We start from the raw sequence: 23752 nt of genomic DNA, 5'->3' as shown, positions 1-23752 counted from the left end.
ATTTATTTTATGGTCATTGGACCAAAAAAAGAACAGATCTAATCAGAAGTAACAGAAATTTACAATAAAACAGTATCAATCAGTCAAAGAATGCACAAAGTAAAATATATCAATAAAATCCCATAACTAAAAAGACAAATACGCTAGTTTCTAAAATGTTTATCAATCAGATTTTATCTATTTATAAATTGCATCCTTTCGGGCCTTATATATTGCAACACCATGATATCCTCTTAAGCACCATTTCAATCTTCTCCATTAGAAATGAGTGTTACGTTTGGTTTCAGAACTACCAGCATACAAGACCCAGTGTGCTGTAATGGTAACAGTGTTGGACCAAGTTTGGAGAGACCAAAGTTCTATCCACCCCTTGCCATAAAGCTCTCTAAATCAAAGCTTCTTAAACTGTGGTTCGCAACCCCATGTGGGGTTGCGTAACTAAATGTGGGGGTCACAAAAAAAAACTGGCAACAGTAAAAGGTTTCTTTATGATTTATTATCAGTAAATGTTTGATTTGTATACCTGTTTTATAAACCTATATACCCGAGGTCGCGTAAAAATTTCTCCGGCGAAAAGGGGTCACGAGTGGGAAAGGTTTAAGAAGCCCTGCTCTAAATGACCTTGAGGTAGGCCTGCCAGGTCTCCTATTATAGCTCCCACTATAGCTATAGTGGGAGATATCTAGCCTGGCAGCCCCTGATAACGCCCCCCCTCAACACGGTGGTGGGAGAAAAAATGCGGAAACAATAATAATTGCACTTCCGGCACAAACCCAGGAACGCTGTCAATGTTCTAAAATTCCACGGAAACACTATGGCAACCGTAGGGTTTCATTGAACTCTTACAGTGTCACCCTGACTCAAAGACAGCACTGCTGGGTTCACACTGGAAGTGATGTTATACTGTCTGAGTGTCCATGATTTACATGTCCCCATCTCCCCTCCAAGCCTCCTGCCTGTTGCCAGCGCTCGACTGGCAACCCTCCTTTATGGCAGTCAGCATGACCTATCCCAGAGGATTGTTTTGAGGATAAACTGGAGGAGGCCATTATGTTATGCAATTATGCTGAGCTCCTCGGAGGAAGATTAGGATAAAAACAGATATGTATGTTGCACGCTGACTTACCTCTGTTACTAGGTATCCATCTTTTGCTCCTGACCTTCATCTTATAGTAATTGATAGCATTTCTTAGAAAGACCAAGCAACTAACATCAAGTTGTTACACAATTACCTGTATGAATCATTTTATTTATTTATTATTTATCGATGCTCTGCTTTTCTCTCCAGTAGAGACCCAAAGAGGCTCACAACATCATTTTCCTTTCCTCCACTTTGTCCTTATGACTACAACCTGGAGACCTGGAGATTGGCTGGAATCACACCTGATCTCCAGACTGCAGAGATTTGTTTCCCTGGAAAAAAATGGATGCTTTGAAAGGTGGATTATATGGCACTCTATCCTGCTGAGGCCCCTCTCCTCTCCAAAGCTCACTCTCCCCAGGTTCCATTCCCAAATCTCCTGGAATTTCCAAGCCCAGAGTTGGCAATCCTACTTGTGAGGTAGGTTAGGCTGAGAGTGTGTGGCCCAAGGTCAATCAGCAAATTGCCACAGCAGAATAGGGATTTGGACCTGGTTTGTGCAGAACCTAGTCCGATACACTCATCATGACACCACACTTTTTAGCATGCATATGCTTCTGGGCTCAATTGAAGTTGCTGGGTCTTACCTTGAAAGCCCTTCATGACTCCTTTTCCCTCTTGGAATCCATGCACCAGTTACACTCCACACAACACATCTTACTTGGGTCTGTGTGTGAACATGTGTACTGCCCATTCCTGCATAGTTTCCTGTCCCTGCACCTACATTTTGGAACAGGCTCCCAGAAGCAGCCATTTTCCCAAGGCGAACCAATCCCTGGAGATCAGTTGTAATTCTAGGAAATCTCTAGGTCCCAACTGGTGGCTGGTAAGCCTACCTGCCAGACAGGTGGGCTGGTTAAACTAATCAAATGGCAGATTTCGCAAATTTTGAATCTCCATAACAAAAATCAGTTGTCTCTTTAAGGACACCCTGAAAGCAGTCCTGATGGGAAGGACATTGGAAACTCTTGTTTTGTTGTCTAATAAAGGCCCCTGGGTGTCTTGAAAAATTACCATCTTTGGATCATTAAGCTTGATGATCTATGCCCTTACTATAATACAAATCTCTTTCAGTGTCTTCATGGTTTAGCGCTCTTAATGGAGGTCATGCATATACTGGAGCTGGCTGTGTTAATAAAAGCAAGGAAGAAAGCAGTCTTTTTTGTTTAAGTGTATAGTAAGTATAGGCTTTCTGGCAATATGAAAGATAGCATTTCTAGGAATATATTACTAGGGCTGAGGACTTCCATTTGCATTAATGGTGCCACTATTATAGATACAAATTTGCAATTTTAAAATAATTTGCTTATATTTTGAAGCAGAATGTACAGAATAAGCATTAGGGTGTTTACTAAATATCAGCTCATTAGCTTTCTTTGGGGATCTATGCGATAAAGTAATGTTACCGATCTTTGTTATGAATGCTCAAACACCGCAATTTCTAGTTTTATTTGAATGCTGGCATTAGCTCGGTTAAAGTCTCTCAGAAAAGCATCTCATTCCTCTGCTCCTAAAAATAGGTTTTCAATATCACAGGTTCCTGAGCACATTCCAAGCAAGATATCTGCCCGTAGAAACTCATCTTGGTGAAACAGAAGTTTGTTGTTGAGCCTGACTTGATGAGTTCTTTAGCAAAGTTGCTGGATTAAACTCTTTAAGCTCAAGGCTGTTTATTTCAGAACCAGAAACCTTTAATCCTCTTTTGTGAGTGATTTTTAAACACTGTCTCTTTAAACACTGGTGTCTCTTTAAACACTAACTGCAGGGGAAGTGGTCTAACAATGGTCAATAAATTCAGGGCAGACAAAAGGAAATACATTTTACTCTGTGTACATTTGATATCAGAAATATGTAGCTGAGTTCTATCTATTTGAGTAGAGGGGGAACCTACTAGGTGTACCCCCCTTTGAAGTGTATTCATAATGCACACAGTTTGGTATATGTCCTCCACGAAATTCAGTTATAAGCAGAAGATTTCAAGGGATGGGAATGGAACATTTCTTCAGCAATACAATACGTTACGTAGGCAGAGATGTTAAGTTGCACTTGCCAAGATTGCCTTTGGAGGTTTTATCTGCTCCCAATCTGTTCTCAAGGCTATAATTTATAACAAATTGTGGCTCCACAATCAAAGCCAATGTGTGACACGATGGCTGTTTGGAAGATTAATAATAATTGTGCCTCTGTAACCCAAGGCTTGACACGTTTCATTTAAAAAACATTGTTTCAAGATATCAAAATACATCGTCGGGGCTAGATTGTGGTCACTTTTACAAGAGATGTTGTTTCAAGAGGATCTTAACTAGAAGTCTCAGGCAACTATGTGCAACTGAGCCCCTATGACCCCTGCCCCCCCTTTTTTTGCAAAAGCAGTTTTCGGAGGGAGCAACCTGAATCATCAGAGAATGTGTTAAGCTGTTTTCCTTCCCACTATTTCTCCATTCCAGATTGCTCCCCTCTGCCCCTTCCCAGCCACAGGCTCAAAGTACAGCTTCCTGATTATTTTTGATATCTTTCTGTTCTTCAACTGACTTTTTAATTGATATGTCCACTTTCCCCATATCGGTTTTTATTGTAGAAAGTTGTGATTTCATATTTTTAACATCACTAGTCAATATGTCCAATTTCTGACTGGATTGGTTAGTGGTTTGAGTCAAGTTAGTCAATATGCTGGTTAACTGAGCCAGTTGCTGAGATACTTTCTCATATTGTTTGGTAAAGATATCAGTGTGTTTTAGTAGCATTGTATATCCTTGTCAGGGTGACTTGCCTCCTGCAAACATTGTTTAGCAAACAGTGAAAATATGTTTCTGAACATTTGGTCTGATTTTCTGCAAGCCTAGTAGACTCCAAGAGGAAAGGACAAAGAATGTCAGACCATTGTGGTTCTTCCTGTCATGAAAGGAGTGATGCTCTTTGTTTTTTGAAGTCCAAAGTTACAGTTTGCCTTCAAGACTGCTCCCTTATCAGCAGCTGAAATGGAACTGGCTTCGGTGACTATTTCATTATGGTAGTACTAATCTCTCTGCTCTTCTGTTTCTAGAATGTTAAGTGGCAGTTCTCTTATTTGCCCAACACCATTTCATTATTCATTGGAGAAAAATTAAATGAATTGCTGTTGCTGGGCTGAAAACAACTGATTCTTTTTTTTTTTTTTTTTTACACCAGCATATAGACTCAACATGAAATGGTAGGAAGTGAGCGACATGCATGGACACAAGAAAACTACCTTAGGCTGAAGCAGACTATTGTTCTCTTAAAGTTGTCTTCTCTGTCTGGCAGCAGCTCTCCAGGGTCTCACAGGCAGAGGTATTTCACATTCCCTGCTACCTGATCCTTTTACCTGGAGATGCCAGGGATTGAACCAGGGACCTTCTTTATATGAAGCAGATGCTCTGCCATTGAGCCATAGCCCCTGCTTGACTGCAGCGATTATTTGCACATTGCTGTAGTGGACAAACTTCACAGCTCAGCCATGTGTAGTGGGTCATCATCATCATCATCATCATCATCATCGTTGGTTTTTACATGCCGACTTTCTCTACCACTTAAAGCAGACTCAAACCGGCTTACAATCACCTTCCCTTCCCCTCCCCACAACAGACACCCTGTGAGGTAGGTGGGGCTGAGAGAGTGTGACTAGTCCAAGGGCACCCAGCTGGATTTGTGTGTAGGAGCGGGGAAACAAATCCAGTTCATCAGATTAGTGTCCGCTGCTCATGTGGAGGAGTGGGGAATCGAACCCAGTTCTCCAGATCAGACTCCACCTCCCCAAACCACCGTTCTTAACCACTACACCATGCAGGGCCACTGTGGGGGGGGGTACAAAATCCAGGAGGCCAAGTCACTTTGAAGCCCCGTGAAGCTGGAATCCTGCTGCATTCAGCAAATGCATTTGAATTTATTTTACTGTTAATGCAGTTTTGCACTCCAGCCACTAGGGGTGCAGGGAAGGTGGAGCAGCCAAAAAAGCAGCAGCCATGACTGGCTCACCCTGTATTTGGGTCCAGCACCGCCATATAACCCATTTTGCCCCTCCTTTTGTGCTAGGTAAAGATATAAGGGTAAATCGAAATAGATTTCTTACTGGTTTACTTACTAAAGATTGATTGTGACATGAAGCTTTTGTGAAGTAGATCCCACTTCATCAGATATCAAAAGTGTATCCTATATTGGTAGACATAAAATTACAAAATTAGACACATGACTGTAGAGAGAAATACTGGGAGACGCCCAGGATTGAATCTGGAACCTTCCGCGTGCCAAGCAGATGTTCCATTACTGAGCCTCTGAAGTTGCCTATCATGGAAATAACCAGGTCCAGGATGTTCTGATTCCATTCATGCTTGCCACTGCAATGCCCATCTCCTCCTGAGCTTGGTGGCTAATTTTAAAACACCTAGCATTATTTTCTGATACATTGTGGCCGCCATAAACAGAGAACCTTATGTTCCATTGCAAATATCAGGGAGGGGGGTGTCTGAAGATAACCTGGACCAGAATATTCAGATTCCCTTTGTTTTCGGCACTGGAATTCTGATGATCTTCCTGAAGTTGGTAGTCTGTTTTGAGACTCTAAGCTTTATTTTCTGATGAGTTATGCCTGCCACAGATTGCCAGATGGACTGATGTGCAGATCCTTTTATCATTACAGATTTCATGGTAACAGCAAGCCAGGTGATTTTTTTTGTTATGATACTTGGTTTGGATCAGGGTCATATGGGGATCTCAGATGGAATCGTTGGGTGAAAACGCACAGTCGCTTTAGCCTCCTTCATTCCCTGTTTCAGCCAGGATTCAGCCAGGATCGAACGCATGCGTTTCGCCGAACGTGAGTTCGACTCTGGCTGAATCCTGGCTGAAACAGGAAATAAGGGAGGTTAAAGCGACCATGCGTTTTCACCCTTTGTCTGGGGGGTTTATGGTGGCTCTTGGAAGCTCTGCTTATTGCAGCTTTTCCTTTAGCATTCTAGGAAAAAAGAAATAAGAAAAAAAATTATCTGTTGTAGGCATTTCTGTCATGAAGACCCGGCACCTTCAAAAATCAGAGAAGTTTAGAATCTAAAAAGTCCCATTAGATGCTGAGTTAGCAAATCTGGTTAAAATGTTTAAAATGTCAAAAAAAAAAATCAAGCTAACACAAAATTAAGCTGTTGCTCTTTGTGGCTGACGTGGTAATTTTATCTTTTCATGACCTCTTTAGAATTTTGAGAGAGCACCTGACTACCAAGTGTGAAAAACATGGAAATAGGAAAGTAATGTGCTGCTTAATTTAGCTCATGTCTATGCAAATAACATTCTGAGCAGGGAATTGGAAAATAAATTGTGTGTTTTCATATTTAATTGCTTTTGAACCTTATTTTTCTTCTAATATGAACTTCCTTGAGGGTCCATGATAGGTGAGGAAAGTGGCATGTAATTTAAATAAACTAATTTTGGTATCTGAATGGTCTATATGAATTGCTGTGGTCTTTTTTTCTTTTTTCTTTTACTATCTTTGGTCAGAACTTCCAAAGACTGAAGGCTATCATTCTGGCTACTGAGGGCAGGAATCACTCTATTTTGTATTCCCCTCCTTGTATTTTTTTAAAGTCCTCATCTTATGCCTTAGTTCTGAGTGTAATAATTTTTTTATGACTATTGGCTGTAGTCTCAATCTGGGCTGGTCTCAAGTTGCAGTTTCGAGTTGTGCTTATTCAGCTGTTACAAGTCCAGAACCATATATACGGTGGCACAAATTTGCTGTGACAACTCAACTGCTCAGAGGAATGGTTCAATTCCTGAAGTATCCAGGGCTGTCTTAATGCATGGGCATGTTGGGCAGTTGCCTGGGGCCCCCACAAGCATAGGGGCCCCATGATAATCTATGTATGTTGTGACTTGCATATTTAAGGTAAAGGTAGTCCCCTGTGCAAGCACCGGGTCATTCCTGATCCATGGGGTGACATCACATCCCGACGTTTACTAGGCAGACTTTGTTTAAGGGGTGGTTTGTCAGTGCCTTCCCCAGTCATCTTCCCTTTACCCCCAACAAGCTGGGTACTCATTTGACCGACCTCGGAAGGATGGAAGGCTGAGTCAACCTTGAGCCAGCTACTTGCATATTTAGCATGTGCTACTAAAGATAATGAACAATATTAATATTAATTTGGGTTTGGATTAAGAATAAATACTGAAGTATAATGTAAGAAAGGACTTTTTCATTATGAAAGCATCAATAAATATATCTTTAGTTTTATCGACCATTTACATTTTTATTCCTGTGAGTGGTTGTGTAGGTAGGGGCCCCAGGGCACTGCTTTGTCAATGGGCCTATAATGCTGTTAAAACAGCCCTGGAAGTATCTAGATTATTAATGAACTTTTCTCCCTCTCTCATAATACTAGAACGCAGGGTCATCTGCTGAAGCTGGAGGATGAGAGATTCAAAACAGATAAAAGGAAGTATTTCTTCACACAACACACAGTTAAATTGTGGAACTCCATGCCCCAGGATGTAGTGATGGCTGCCAACTTGGAAGGGTTTAAGAGGGGAGTGGACATATTCATGGAGGAAAGGGTATTCATGGCTACTAGTTAAAATGGATAGTAGTCACGATGCACACCTATTCTCTCCAGGATCAGAGGAGCATGCCTATTATATTAGGTGCTGTAGAACACAGACAGGATGCTGCTGCAGTTGTCTTGTTTGGGGGCTTCCTAGAGGCCCCTGGTTGGCCACTGTGTGAACAGACTGCTGGACTTGATGGACCTTGGTCTGATCCAGCATGGCCTTTCTTATTTTCTTATGTTCTAACTTGGGAAAGGGTTCTCCTGGGCTAACTTCACTTGGGTGGCATTCAATTCTGCATGAGGGAATGACTAACAGTTTGATCCTATCAACCAACCAAGATGGACGTTGTTGCACCTCAGCTTGCACCACTGTCAATACAATCCTGAGTAGAGTTACACCCTTACAAGTCATAAGAACATAGGAACATAAGAAAAGCCATGCTGGATCAGACCAAGGCCCATCAAGTCCAGCAGTCTGTTCACACAGTGGCCAACTAGATGCATTGAAGACAATTTGGCTCAGAAGGATGTCACATTGCTTAGGATTTCACTGAGCGAATTGCTGACTACTCAATATCCAGTTCTCGACTGGAAGGCCCATCAGCACACGAACAACAAAGGTGAAAGTACGTTAGTGGTCTAGTAAGCAGAGCTGCATGCTTCGAAGTCCATTGTCTTCAATGGATTTAGAAGGGTGTAATTCTGCTTAGTAGCAGCCCTAGTAGCTCAGACTAGCCCAATCTCATCAGAGCTTGGAAACTAAACAGGGTTGGCACTTGGGTGGGAGACCACTGAGGAAGACTGGGGCTGCTATGTAGAGGAAGGCAATGGCAAACTACCTCTACTCATGTCTCACCTTGAAAACCCAATGAGGTGGAATTTCTTGGGGTCACTATGAGTCAGTTGCGACACAATGGCGTGCTTTACTTACTTAACTCTGCTTAGAATTGAACTAGTAGAAAAGGGCAAGAGTCCAGTAGCACCTTAAAGACTAACAAAAATATTTTCTGGTAGGGTATGAGCTTTCGTGAGCCACAGCTCACTTCTTCAGATACAGCTAGAATGTCAGCTAGAATGTAGAATTGCACTGTAAGGCAGGAACTGCGATATAGTGCCTACAGTGTGAATAAGAGGCTTGTACAATTTGTGACCTCTGAAGTCAAACATGGCCAGGTATTTGTGGACTGCCAGGTGCTTCACACAAACACATGCACACTCAGGTTTGGGTATTGGTGGGGGGGGGCAGGATTGTTGTGATAACACAAGTCCCATGTTTGCTGCTTTGAGTTTCTTGGAGAGAGAATGAGATATGAATGTGATGAACATCTACCAAGGCTGAAAATACCAGTCCTTATACATTTTCCTGCACATTGCATACATCTCTCAGAGAGGCATTTTAGGGTCATTTCTCACAAACGTATTTGTTTGGCTTCTGTGGTATCAAGTTATTTATCTCTTATTGGATATAGACGCATTGGGAACATAACAGGTTGCCAAGCAGTTGTCTGGCAACTGGCCGGAGGGCTGTGGGCAAGAATATGAGGGGCATGATGCTGGCTGTGATATCCCATCACTTCCAGTAAAAAAAGGAAGGATGTAGGATAGCTGTAGGAACTGAGGAAACTCTGTGGTTTTCTGTGGTACTGCTCACAATGCTGTGGTTATTTGTATTTTTCTTCTGCCCCTGCTCAGAGCAGCGGTGGGCAACAGGAGCAAGGAAGAAGAGTTGGTTTTTATATGCCAACTTTCTCTACCTTTTAAGGAGAATCAAACCGGCTTACAATCTCCTTCCCTTCCTCTCCCCACAACAGAGACCCTGGGAGGTAGGTGAGGCTGAGAGAGCTGTGACTAGCCCAAGGTCACCCAGCTGGCTTCATGTGGAGGAGTGGGGAAGCACACCCAGTTCACCAGATTAGAGTCCACCACTCTTAACTACTACACTACACTGGCTCTCCCATCACCACAAGGGGAATGGGACCCCTAGTAATATATGAAGTTTGTGTATGTGCACACTGGAGAGCAGCAGCCCTGCTTTTCTGGAGCTGAAGGGTTAGGTTTGTTTGCAGTTCGCATATAAAGCACAGTACGGAAAAAAAGACTAATAATTTCTTCAAGGAATCTGTCTTGTGAATCAAACAGAATTATACTGAGAAGTATGCGAGCTAATAGGTGACTAAATTCGCCATTAGTTAGGTACATATTACAAGGAGTGTGTGGAAGTATCTTCAGAAGAAGAAGAGTTGGTTTTTATATGCTTTCTCGCTCTTTTAAGGAGAATCAAATCGCCTTGCAATCTCCTTCCCTTCCTCTCCCCACAACACCTTGTGAGGTAGGCAGGGCTGAGAGAGTTCTGAGAGAACTGTGACTAGCCCAGTTGGCTTCATGTGGAGGAGTGGGGAAACCACCCCGGTCCACCAGATTAGAGTCCGCCGCTCATGCAGAGAAGTGGGGAATCAAACCCAGTTCGCCAGATTAGCGCCCACCACTCTTAACCACTACACCACGCCGGCTCTCCCGTCACCACAAGGGGAATGGGACCCCTAGTAGAAGTTGTGCCATGTACAAGTTAGGTCACTAGGGTTCTTCCTCAATGCAATGAGTGAAATAACCCGACTTGTAACTTATATGTATTGCCCTTTGGAGGTATATTGTGGTTTTTTTTTCTATCTCTGTCTTTTGGTATGCCAATAAAGGTTAATGAAATGCAATGAAAATGAGTGAAATAAATGCCTTTGCAGATCTTCCACATAAATAGGCTGCCCCACTCACCTCACTGGAGAGATTGCCTTGGGGCTGCTGCCGATGTCAGACTCAGCCTTGAAACTCTTGCTGGACTTTTGGGGGACTTCATACAGTTCTAGAGCCGACACCATCCTGCCTGCCTAGCTACAGGTTTAGAGCTCAGCATTTTCGTTTCCTCAGCCTCCCAAGAAAAAGCATGGTTTCAACATATTTGTCATGGAGCCTTTTATTTGACAGGAAACGGGGGGGAAATGTAACATACAATGTAGCTGTTAACATTTTATTTCATATTATTTACACTAGCATTTATTGGACAATACATTTCTAACCTCTGCTTAACTTTGGCTGTGGATTTTATATCACCTCACCTCACAAGTTTCCCCCGTAGTCTACAACATGCCAGCAAAGTTGAAAGACATTAATTTTTTTTTAAAAAAATGGGAGAACACTTTGTACAAAATAGCTCTTTGGGGACTGGAATTCTTGCTGCCTTTTTCAGCCTGAAGAGTTACAAGTCCTTGAATACAGAAATGCTAATATTCTTATTGCTTGAGCACCAGTGGGTGTCGCTGTAATAGTAATTATGTGAAAATTAGAGTAAGCCTTGATAATCAGGTTATTATTGTCATCTCCTGATTCAGCCTCCTTAAGCTGTCATCTGCAGATTTCCCTTCACCCAAAAGAACAAGTCGGGATACAGCTAACCTCTGGAAAACAACCATCCAAGCATGAACAGGAGAGTAACCCTTTCCAGAACAGTCTGGCGAAAATAATTCTGAAGATGCTTAATCTTTCTGCTTCCCAGTTTCATAGATGTCATGTTAGTAGGGTTGCCAACTGACCTGACCCGCTGTTCTGCCTAGGGTTGCCAACTCTGGCTTCGGAAATACCTGGAGATTTGAGGATGGAGCCTGGGAGTGTGGGATTTAGGGAGGGTAGGGACCTCAGTAGGGTATAATACCATGCAGTCCACTTTCCAAACCAGACATTTTCTCCAGGAGAAGCAGTATAAATGTTTTTAAACACATAAATAATAAGCAATTTATGTAGTCTGGAGATCAGTTGCAATTCTGGGAGATCTCCAGCCCCCACCTGAAGGTTGTGTAAAAAATACTCACGATACTAGTAACAACAAGTAGAGCAAAAAAGAACTAGCACGACTCAATCAAGAAATTAAATAATAATAATTCATTAAGTGCTATTATATAAACCACCACAAGTGTACAATACTTACAAATTAAACACTATAAACATTATAAACAGCTATAAACAAGAGATAGAAACAAATGGAAAAAAAGTCCAAAGTCCAAATGTCTTATCCTATTCAATCCTCTTCTGATCAAAACGTGGATACAAAGTCCGTGTAGGTCCAAGGATATTATAAAGACAACGGAGGAAACGCTATTCCGGATATCTTAGCGCTTTCACCAAAGCACGGCTTCATCAGCCTCTTAGTGTGATATAAGGCAAACCCATTGGGAGAAATATATTCCATATAATTTCAATTTTCTTTCTTTTTCATAGAACGTATTAGTTTCTTATAATGTGCTATTTTTGCAATTTTTAATTAATTTTTATGCTCCCAAAGAAAAGGGCTGCTAAACCTTCCCAAAACTTCTGCCCTTATTAGTAGGGTTGCCAACCTCCAGGTGGTAGCTGGCAATCTCACACGATTACAACTGACCTCCAGGTGACAGAGATCAGTTCCCCTGGAGATAGGGTTGCCATGTCCCTATTCGCCACTGGTGAGAGGTTTTTTGGGTGGAACCTGAGGAGGGCGGGGTTTGGGGAGGGGAGGGACTTCAATGCCATAGAGCAGTGATGGCGAACCTTTTAGAGACCGAGTGCCCAAACTGCAACCCAAAACCCACTTATTTTTCGCCAAGTGCCAATACAGCAAGGAGGAGGAAGGCGGTGAGGAGGAGCTGCTTCTGGAGCCTAGAGGAGGAGGCCCCGCCTCGTTGCTGCTGGCCTCCTCGCCGCCTATCAGCTGTTGCGGGGCAAGAGGGAGGGAAGAGGAAGAAGCCAGCCGCGTGCGAGGCAGGAAGCTGACCCGCCGACGCACGCACGGTGGGGGGGGGAGCTCAGCTGAGAGAGGGAGGGGCACAGACGACCCAGGAGGCCTTTTGGAGCTCACCCACGCGTGCCGGCAAAGAGGGCTACGCGTGCCGGAAGTGGCACGCGTGCCATAGGTTCGCCAACACGGCCATAGAGTCTGATTGCCAAAGCAACCCTTTTCTTCAGGGGAACTGATCTCTATCAGCTGGAGATCAGTTGTAATAGCAGGAGATCTCCAGCTAGTACCTGGAGGTTGGTAACCCTACTTGGAGAAAATGGCCACTTGGGCAATTGGACTCTATGGCATTGAAGTCCCTCCCCTCTCCAAACCCCATCCTCCTCAGGTTCCACCCCCAAAATCTCCAGGTTATTTCCCAACCCAGAGCTGGCAACCCTACTTATCAGTGGCCTGAGATGCAGAAATGAGCTATAGAAGCTTTTCATAGCATGGAACTAGATATTATCACCAGCTAGCTACTGCTCATGCAATTGCTGTTGAAAGGAACAGCTGTGGGATGCCAGTTCAAAAGCTGGAAGCAGAACCGATGAGACAGAGACCAAATATAGGAGAGAAGCTCTGCTGAGCTATGGTAAAAGAGGAATTGGACCCTTCACTGTTTCCAAACTTGCTAATGCATTTCATCACCCCTTTACAAGAGTTAATTCATTTACAAGGTCTTGTTGCAATGTCTGGTTTGTAATACCATGGTGGCATATTCATCTGGCTGTATTTATGCTTTGAGATCTATTTGGCCCAAATCCAAAGAGTATTTCTAGGTGCACCGAAGTGGCAGGCGCTCAGGAGGGGAATTTGGATCTTTCCCCCCCTTTGAACTGCACCCTCTTCTCTCCTTCTTTGCTATTTGTATTTACTAACAAAAATGCCCATGGGAATGTGGACATATTGTGCCCCACCTACAGGATACCAGTCAGTGATAGGTGGGCCACTGAGAATGGGGGGGGGGAATGGTTTTTCCTCAATGAAACTGTGGTTTGGACCATATGGTGTAACGTCTGCCACTGTGCAAGCAGAACGTTTATTTTTGAAGCTACGCAATAGCATAGCGGGACGCATGTTCTATGAGAACGTTGTTCTTCCACAGGCTATTGCATCAGCAGAAGCACCGCCCTTGAGCCAACCTTAAGGAGGATTTGTTCAATATATTGCTGAATGTTAATTATCACCCTTGCACAAACAAGGGTTGCAAATGCTTCCTCTAGTGTAACAAGCAGAGTGCGAAGGGAACTATGATTAATTCATTAAATATTTATTTATTTATTTAAAATATTTATAAGCCCACCTTTCTCCTAAGCATCTCAGCACTCAAGGGTAGGTAACAGCAATGTAAAAAACATTAAAAGAACAGATATAAAAATACATTCAAAAACCAATCTAAAAACATTTGTAATGCCCTCCTACCGGCAAGTATTCTCCTTTGCCCAGGCGCAGGCAGTCCCCAAACCCCTCCAGAACAGCCCTGTTTTGCTGCCTCACTGGAAAGCCAGGAGGGTAGTAGCCCCCCTGACCTTTTCTGGGAGGCTGTTCAAGAAGCAAGGAGTCTCAAAGCGCCAGACAGTCATCTTCCCTTCCTGCCCCCACAACTGGCACCTTGTGAGGTAGGTGAGGCTGAGAGAATTCTGAGAGAACTGTGACTAGTCCAAGGTCACCCAGCAGGCTACATTTGGAGGAGTGGAGAATCAAACCCGGTTCTCCAGATTAGAGTTGTCAGATTAGCAGGATTTGGTATTCATGTCTCTGTGTGTGAGTGCCGTCAAGTCACAACTGACTTACAATGACCCCGTAGGGTTTTAGGCAAGAGGCATTTAGAGATGGTTTGCCATTGCCTGCCTCCGCATGAGCTGAGAGTTCTGAGAGAACTGTGACTGGCCCAAGGTCACCCAGCAGGCTTCATGTGGAGGATTGGAGAATCAAACCCAGTTCTCCAGATTAAGAGTCCACCGCTCTTAACCGCTAGACTACGCTGGCTCTCAACATCTACTGTCTTTTAAAAGGCTTCAAGAGTCAAGAATGCCTCCAGAGAATCATCCTGCTTAGCCATCAAGGAATATCAAGGACTCACCAGTTGAGGTCCTTACAGCACTATAAACTCAGTAAACTCATTCCATTGTTTAATAGTATGCACTGTGTTCGTGACTACAATGAGTGATGCTTCAATGCTAGCTTGGCCAGCTCATGTCCTGTTCACCAGTTGATCATCAACTGTTTTTTGTTTGACTTTTGACCCATTTGTGGCTATTTGGTTATTCCCCGGTGTTATTTCTAACTACTTGTAGGGAAGCATACACCAGGGGGCTTGTTTCTCTTTCATATTTGGCTAAATAAATCCAGTAGACTTGATTATGTCTTCGTAGGCAAGTTGTTCATTCTAAGTGTGGGTGTGGGTGGTGAATGATAACATCCAGAAATCAGAAGTAATGAGATTTTCTCCCCAAAGACACACAGTTTATATGTGTTTATTGCACTTTAACATTCGCAAAGACCAATCGGTTCCAAAGGATACAATGCAGACACAAACAAATGTACCAGCTATAATTTTTTTGGGGGAAGGGAATGAATGATGCCGCTGAAGGAGAATGGTACTGTGGGTCCCCCCCACTCATATTTCTTGATGCATAGCTAGACATGCCAGAGCATGTCTTTATCACTCATTGGCATGGGAAATAAATTTGAAAGGATAGGCAATGTTTCATAAAGGCAAAGAGAAGAGATCAAGCACAGGAGAAATCGGAGAGGTACAATGAAAGATGATCCAACAAAATAGCCTTTTATTTCTGTGCTGGCTGTACCCTGAGGACCATTTCTCTTTGTGACACTGTACATTAGTTATCCAGCATTACACACTGTGGCGGACAGTCAAGCTTATTCAGACATAAGCATATGTTATGGCTAAGGAAAAGATGAAGCTGACCTCAATCATCAGGAATGTTCAATAATTGCCAGTTGTAAATATTAAGGGCGGAAAGGAAACAAGACTATACTAAAAGCATCTAAAGCTTTGTACAAACCTTTGATAAGTTGTTCCTGCTAGTGACATATAGTATATATAGGCTTTTAATTAAAGGGCTGGTCTTCTAGTTTAGGAGCCCTGTGGCGCAGAGTGGTAAGCTGCAGTTCTGCAGTCCAAGCTCTGCTCACGACCTGAGTTCGATCCCGATGGAAGTTGGCTTCAGGTAGCCGGCTCAAGGTTGACTCAGCCTTCCATTCTTCCGAGGTCGGTAAAATGAGTACCCAGCTTGCTGGGGGTAAAGGGAAGATGACTGGGGAAGGCACTGGCAAACCACCTCGTAAACAAAAGTCTGCCTCGGAAACTTCAGGATGTGATGTCACCCCACGGGTCAGGAATGACCCGGTGCTTGCACAGGGGACCTTTACCTTTTAGTTTATTTTACACTGTGCTCTGCCTGAGAATTGATTTTAACGGTTTTATTGTTTTTACTTTGGGAAGAGACTTGAGCAGGTCTCTGGAAAGGCAGGAAAAAAACCTTTCTAAATAAGTAAGTAAGTAAAATGCGGAAGACAAATATAAGCTACACTCTTAGTATTAGGAGGGCCCACAGCTCAGTTGGCAGCACACGTCTTTTGGATGCACACCTTCTGGGTCCAGTCCCTGGCATCTCCACATAAAAGGATCCTGGCTTGCCCTGCCCTGGATGGCTCAAGCTAATCTGATCTCATCAGATCTCAGAAACTAAGCAGTGTTGGCCCTGGTTGGTTCTTGGGTGGGGGACTGCCAAGGAAGAAGTCCAAGCAGAGGCAGGAAATGGCAAATGACCTCTGTTTGTCTCTTATGGGATCACCATTAGGGTTGCCAGCTCTAAGTTGGGAAATACCTGGAGATTTTGGTGATGGAGCCCGAGGAGGGTAGGGTTTGGCGAATGGAGGTACTTCAGTGGGGTATAATGCCAGAGTCCACCTTCCAAATAGGCCATTTTCTTCAGAGGAACTGATTTTTGTTGCCTGGACATCAGTTGTAATAGCGGGAGACCTCTAGTCACCACCTGGAGGTTGGCAACACTAGTCATCATACCTTGGCTGTGACTTGATAATACTTTCTACCACTACCACCACGACCACTAGGTTTCCCCAAACTGGAAAAAGCTGCCACCAGTCTAAGTAGAGCATAGTGGCTAAGATGAACTAATCATCTGTTTCATTTCAAGGCTACTTTATATGTTCATCATAGGTTGTTTGCTTGCATTATTGATGAAAACCGTCTAAGCTAGGACTGACTCTTCTCATATGTTCCCATGCTCCAGTTGTAGTCCTCGGGCTGCCACCTGCTTGTTGTTCCCTTACTCAGAGTACTATGCTTGGCATCAGCTAGAATCTGCGCCTTTTCTATCGTAGCTCCCTCCCTATGGAACCGGCTCCCTGAGAAGATGAGGAGGGGTGTTGTCTCTAGAGGGATTTAGGAGGTGCTGTAAACCTATTCTATTTGCCAGGGCTTTTAATGAGGTATAAACTGCAGGGATAATTTGGTGGGGTTATATGGGGTTTTATTGTATTTTATATATTTTTAAAAAATCTGAATTTGTAAGCTGCCTTAAACTATGGGAAAAGTGAGATATAAATATGTAAACAAACAAATTAAACTACACAAAAGTAGGATGACCGCCTTCCCCATATCTGTTCACAACCTTTACTGTTTGTCAAGAGCACCCTTTGTTCACCACACAGGAACAGAGAGGAAATACAACCAGGAGACTGTAATGATTGTCTCTTAGATTCAGAACTTAGCTGAGGGTACTCCAAACATTTGGCTTATGCATTTCCTTAAGGCAATGAATGATATTTTCATGTATGTAGATACTTTGTTAGGAGCCCCGTGGTGCAGAGTGGTAAGCTGCAGTACTGCAGTCCAAACTCTGCTTACGACCTGAGTTCGATCCCAACAGAAGTTGGTTTCAGGTAGCCGGCTCAAGGTTGACTCAGCCTTCCATCCTTCCGAGGTCGGTCAAATGAGTACCCAGCTTGCTGGGGGTAAAGGGAAGATGACTGGGGAAGGCACTGGCAAACCACCCCATAGAAACAAAGTCTGCCTAGTAAACGTCAGGATGTGACGTCACCCCATGGGTCAGGAATGACCCGTGCTTGCACAGGGGACCTTTACCTAGATACTTTGTTAGCGGATATAAGCTAAAAGCTGTTTTAGCAGTGGATTATTTACAATTTTATAATTTTGGTTACTGTTAATTGCCCTGAGTCTTTGCGAAAACATGGTGAGACCCTGTCTAAAAAGATACCTTGGAAAGATGTAGCTCCCTCACCCCGCCGCTATTGTAAATAGGACTATTTCAAGCTGCTACATCCCCGTCAATGCTATTTAATAAATAAAGTGACCTGCTACCGACACATCTCTCTCTCTCTCTCTCTCTCTCTCTCTGTGTGTGTAAAGTGCTGTCAAGTCACAGCTGACTTATGGTTAGGGTTGCCAACCTCCAGATACTAGCTGGAGATCTCCTGCTATTACAACTGATCTCCAGCAGATAGAGATCAGTTCAACAGGAGAAAATGGCCGCTTTGGCAATTGAACTCTATGGCACTGAAGTCTCTCCCCTCCCCAAACCCCGCCCTCCTCAGGCCTTGCCCCTAACACCTCGGTGTGAAGAGGGACCTAGCAACTCTACTTGCAGTGACCCCAGCAAGGGGCTTTCAAGGCAAGTGAGAAGCAGAGCTGGTTTGCCATTGCTTTCCTCTGCAGAGTGTTCTTTGGTGGTCTCCCTTCCAAGTACCGACCCTGCTTAGCTTCCGAGAAATGACAAGATTGGGCTGTTGTACCATGTCACCTTCCCTTCTGCTACCATCACATACGAAATGACAAATTTTATTTTTGCAATAAGTAAGGTAGCTTTCATCCACCATTTTGACAAGCAACTGAGAGTCTCCAGAGTCAGCTCTAGCACCCCAATTTCATGATTGGCTCATAAAAGTTTAATTTAATATATGTTAGATTTAAGTGCAAATTAAGGATGATTTCTACTTTGGTTTTCCAGCCTCCATGTTGTTAATCAGCCTTCTTCTCAAGCGCTTGTTTGACCTTTTAACAACTTTGAAACTGGGAGGGTAATTTCACTATTGAAGAAATGTTGCCATGCAGAGAATCTAATAGCTAAGAGCACTTTGGTTAGCAGGAGGGCTTTGAATGTTCTTTAAACTTGTGTTGTGGCTTTGAAGATATTTCATTTCCCTTCATTTCAAGAACTCATTTAAGAAATGTCGCCACTATCCTCTCTTGGTTTGCTGGCTCTGACCGTTTCTGAGATCCCCCACACTGCAGCTTTTATTGGTTTTAAAATACGGTTCCAGAACATTTTATTCTTATTTGCCCAGTGGTCCTGGAGTTTAAAATATGTGTTGTTGTGGAGAAGAAGGTTGACTCCGATATGTTTTATCTGTCCCTTTACAACCAATAGCCCTCTTCATTCATCTAGGATTTTGCTGCCTGAATAATCATAGAGTGGAGCCATATAACATCTGCTGGCCCCATTGACCAAATCTCCACATGTTAGCTGAATGTCGGCAGCAGGCCCTTATGTCTGTACAAATCAATATATATGCTTGGGTCTTCCATGCAATTGGGAATGCTGCTAAAAGAAGGATCCCAGTCATGCAGAGGAGCCTGTGTGTAGACACTTGGTGTACATTAAGGTCATTTATGCATGGGAGTTTTACCTGAGGTTCGTTGCTCACTGGACCCATACTTTCCTGTTGGGAATCTACGCAACAGCAGTCTCCAAGCTCAAATCAAGTCTGCGCCCCTTTAAATGCTGTTTTGTAATTGGCTTACTTCCTAGAGCTTACCGTGAGAGAAAATCCCCCCCAACCCAATTGCTGCATTAAAAAAGTGAAGTGAAGATGATGACTCCGGAAGTTAGGTGCCTGTTATCTGCAAAGATTTAGTTTGTAAACTGTGAAAGTGCAAAAGTAAACACAGGCTGCCGCTTATTTGTTATTCATTACCAGGGAACAATCTGGCTGTGTATCACAAGGGACCCGTGTGCAGGCATAAGGTTGCTTAGCATGGTGCTCAAGTTAAATTTTGGCAAAATGTTGAGGTGACCCAATCAGGAGCTCACCTCCCAGGAAAGCAAAGGGATTTGTTCAAAAAGCAAGTTCACTTGGAGACTCTGTTCATGATAAAATTCTTCGATACAGAAGCAGCTCATTTTCAGAAGCCTAGTTCTTACTAAGGGGGATGAGTTTGGAGGTATCCCCATATTTTGAAGCCAGCCACGACAATGAAAGCCAAGCTTATTTCTTATATTTCATATTCCTCCTATTTACAGAACTACGAGTCTTTATGCAGTACAGATATTTACTAATAACAGTTGTTATCAAGAGACCATTCCCTTGTCTGAGGTACAACTGGAGACTTCAAGATAATTTTCTAATTATGAGAGTGGGAGAATTATTTTAGTGTTAGCTTTCAATAAGAGCACAATCCCGAGAGTCCTGAAAAACCCAAATGTCCTATCTAGGGCTGTGCAAAAAGTAAAACTTCGGTAAATTTCAGGTTCGGGTTTATCGGGCCCAATTTTTTTGGGTAAACCCAGAATAAGCTGAATACCCATACCGGTAAATATTGGGTTTCAGCTTATTTCCAGGTTTACTGAAAAATTCAGGCCTATTACATTCTATGGGGATTTTTTGGAGATAGAGATTTGGAGATTTTCTGGCCTCTTATTACAAGGTAGTCTATCCTTGACCCTTTTCAAGATTAATATTTTTCAGGAATTACATTGTGTTCCTGAATGTAGTAGAAATCTGTGCATGGCATGCATTCAATAAAACTTTGTCAGATTTTAGTTATTAAAACAGTATATGCTTGTATGAGTGCTGTTCCCTCTTCCCTTTCCATCTAAAAACATTCAGTGATAAAGAAGCAGTAATGTGGTTGGATGGGATGTCAGTTTAGGCCTTTATATAATGGAGGCAGAGACGTGTTTCTGCCATTTAAAATCTAAGTCATAGCTTGGTTCATTATATTTAATTACTTTAATATATTCATAAATGTTCTCTGTAGTTATTTCTCAGTGACAGGCACCCCCTGCATATTCTCCCAAAGATATCCCTTTCAGATGTGTATCGTTATGTGTGGTAGACATACTAAAAATAACTTAAGATTTCGCCCCCGTTCTCATCAGAATCCACTCCTGTCCTCTCCATCTGTCATATTTTTATCTTACCCTTTCTCCAAGAAGCTCAGGGTGGCATCTGATATCCTTCCATCTCTTACTTTATCCTCCCCTAAACCCTGTGAGAGAGGTTATTCTGGAAGAGGGTAACTGCTGCAAACACCATCACTGACACCAACCGATCTCTATTGACTGGAGATCAGTTGTAATAGCAGGAGATCCTGTTTGAAAATAATTTCTTCAGGTATCGAGAAGACTTCTTTGTTCAAGTACAGGGAGTTGCCATGGGTGCGGCTTGCGCCCCATCCGTGGCTAACCTGTACACGATTCATTTCGAACAGCAATTCTTGTTCCATAATTCTTTTTTTCAAACACATGTTCTAACTTATTATAGGTTTATAGATGATCTTTTCTCCTTATAGATTCTGTTTCTGTTTTCCAAGAATTTCTGACCTAGATCAATAGTCTGGATGACCACCTTAAATTCACGGGAACTCATGATTCAAAGGAAATTTCTTTCCTTGATGTAATGGTCTTTAGGACCCAGAAGAATACACTAGCGGTAAAACCTTATTGCAAACCCACGGATGTGGGGGCCGGATTTCACTTCAAATCACATCATCCAATGCATTTAAAACTTAATCTTCCGTTCAGCCAATTCCTCAGAATCAAGCAGAATTCATCATTTGAAACTGACTATCTCTCAACCGCCCATAAGGTTGAAGAGAAGTTACTTCTCAGAGGCTTTAACAGAGCAATTTTAGACAAAGCCAAACAACGGGCAGCCGAGAGAGAGAGGAGCGCTCTCCTTAAGAGAAATGATCCTCCTACAGATCACTCGAGGATATTTTCCTCTTTACAATACAACCATCTGACTGAAGACATAAAGAAGATTATTAAACGGCACTGGCAAGTTCTTCAAGATGTGCCGGGATGTCAACAGTTGCCACTTTTTTGTCTAAGAAGGACCACATCATTAGGCAACTACCTAATCAAAACAGATCTCTCCCCCAAAAAATCTAGCAGTAAGACCCGGGGACATCATAAATGTGGAGCGTGCTCGGTTTGTGCTTTAAGCCTCCCAGTCAAGGAAATCAGTTCTAAATCTTTCAACTTCAAATATCAGTTAAATTTCTTTAGCAACTGCTCATCTGACAATATTGTATACGCAATTTCCTGCCCGTGTTCTTTGATTTACATAGGCTCCACAACAAGACAATTGAAATTAAGAATTGGGGAACATAGGGCGCGCGTCCGCACGAAAGTTCTGGACATTTTCTGGAAAAAGGACACTCAGCTGATGATATAAGATTTTTTGCCTTATGGAAGTTCAAACCACAACCATATAAAATTCAAGACGTCACAAAAATACTCCATAGACAAGAAATGAAACTAATTTTTTTTTTTTTAACTCTGGCACCATTAGGATTGAATAACGAGTTTGATCTGGCGTGTTTTCTATAACTTTAAGATAAAGATAACTCAATACACCTGGCATCTGCTAGTGCTAGCAATAAATTAGGAACTTTTCTAGCTGGTAATTAACCTCACTGAGGCATAGAGAGCCCGTAGGGGTCTTGTTCTCTTCTAATGTGGTAAGCTTGTATTCTTTCTTAGCATGTTATACTGTTAATAATTATATTGCAATTTATTGAATATTATAACCTTACTGTGTGTGTGTGTGTGTGCGTGTATATATATATATATATATATATATATATATATATATATATATATATATATATATATATATATATATATATATATATATATATATTAGAGGCTTGTTTGCCCACTTATAATTTAAAAAACATTGACTGAAGAAGCTGCACTTCGCGAAACAGCCACAGATCTAGAGGGGTCGTCTTTTTTGTTCCGTTCGCCATTTTGTTCCCTCCCAACTGGACGGCGGCAGCCTGACTTTCGGGATATGAGGAACTTATTATTTTGAATTGCTTACCACCTTTTCTATTGACTTTACTTGGACTGGCTCTTAGGGTGACGTAACCCGCTCCTCAGGACGCTATCCGGACTTGGGTGACATCATAACCCTACGGGGGAATCTTCATTTTGGTTTTCTAGTTATATTAATAGCTTGCTTATAAGTTTTCTTTACTGCATGATATGTGAACCAATCAGTAAATTTTGACGGTACTTTTACGAGCCGCGTGCTGTTGTTTATATAGTTATTACCTGGAGGTTGGCAACCCTATATGCCAGCAATGCCCTTCTGCCTTCTACATTGGACAAACAGGCCAGTCCCTGTGACAAAGATTAAATGGACATAAGTCTGACATCAGAAACCACAACATTCAGAAACCAGTGGGGGAACATATTAACCTTCCAGGACATTCAGTTGCTGATGTAAGAGTAGCAGTTCTCTGACAACGGAATTTCAAATGGAGATTAGAAAGAGAAACTGCTGAACTACTACTAATAATGAAACTCAAGGCTATGCATTCTCTGGGGTTGAACAGAGATCTGGGATTCCTGTCTCATTGTGTGTTGTGCTGTCAAGTCGCTTCGGACTCATGGTGACCCTATAAATCAATATCCTCCAAAATGTCCTATCTTTAACAGCCTTGCTCAGGTTTTGCAAATTGAGGGCTGTGGCTTCCTTTATAGAGACAATCCATCTCTTGTTGGGTCTTCCTCTTTTCCTGCTGCCTTCAACTGAGCTCCAGGACACAGAAATCAGTTCCCTTGGAATTCTCATTAGTAATGCCACTTTCTCCACCCCTACTACCCCTCTGCAGATCACTCTTAATCCAATCACACTTGCTAATGTCATTTACTTTCTTTTGACATTTACATTGCCATTGTGTTTCTAATTCACTCTTCTCTACTTAAGGACAGATGGACTCATATTCTAGCTGTATCTGAAGAAGTGAGTTGTGGCTCACGAAAGCTCATACCCTGCCAGAAATTTTGTTAGTCTTTAAGGTGCTACTGGACTCTTGCTCCAAAGTTATCGAATGATCTTCATGGAGGGGGCCAACTCTGGCTTGAGAAATTGCTAGGGTTGCCAACTGCCAGGTAGTAGCAGGAGGTCTCCTGCTAATTCAACTGATCTCCAGCTGATAGAGATCAGATCACCTGGAGG

The sequence above is a fragment of the Euleptes europaea genome, chromosome 4, assembly GCF_029931775.1.
Source record: "Euleptes europaea isolate rEulEur1 chromosome 4, rEulEur1.hap1, whole genome shotgun sequence".
NCBI lineage: Eukaryota > Metazoa > Chordata > Lepidosauria > Squamata > Sphaerodactylidae > Euleptes > Euleptes europaea.
Note: the sequence above shows the minus strand (reverse complement) of the source record.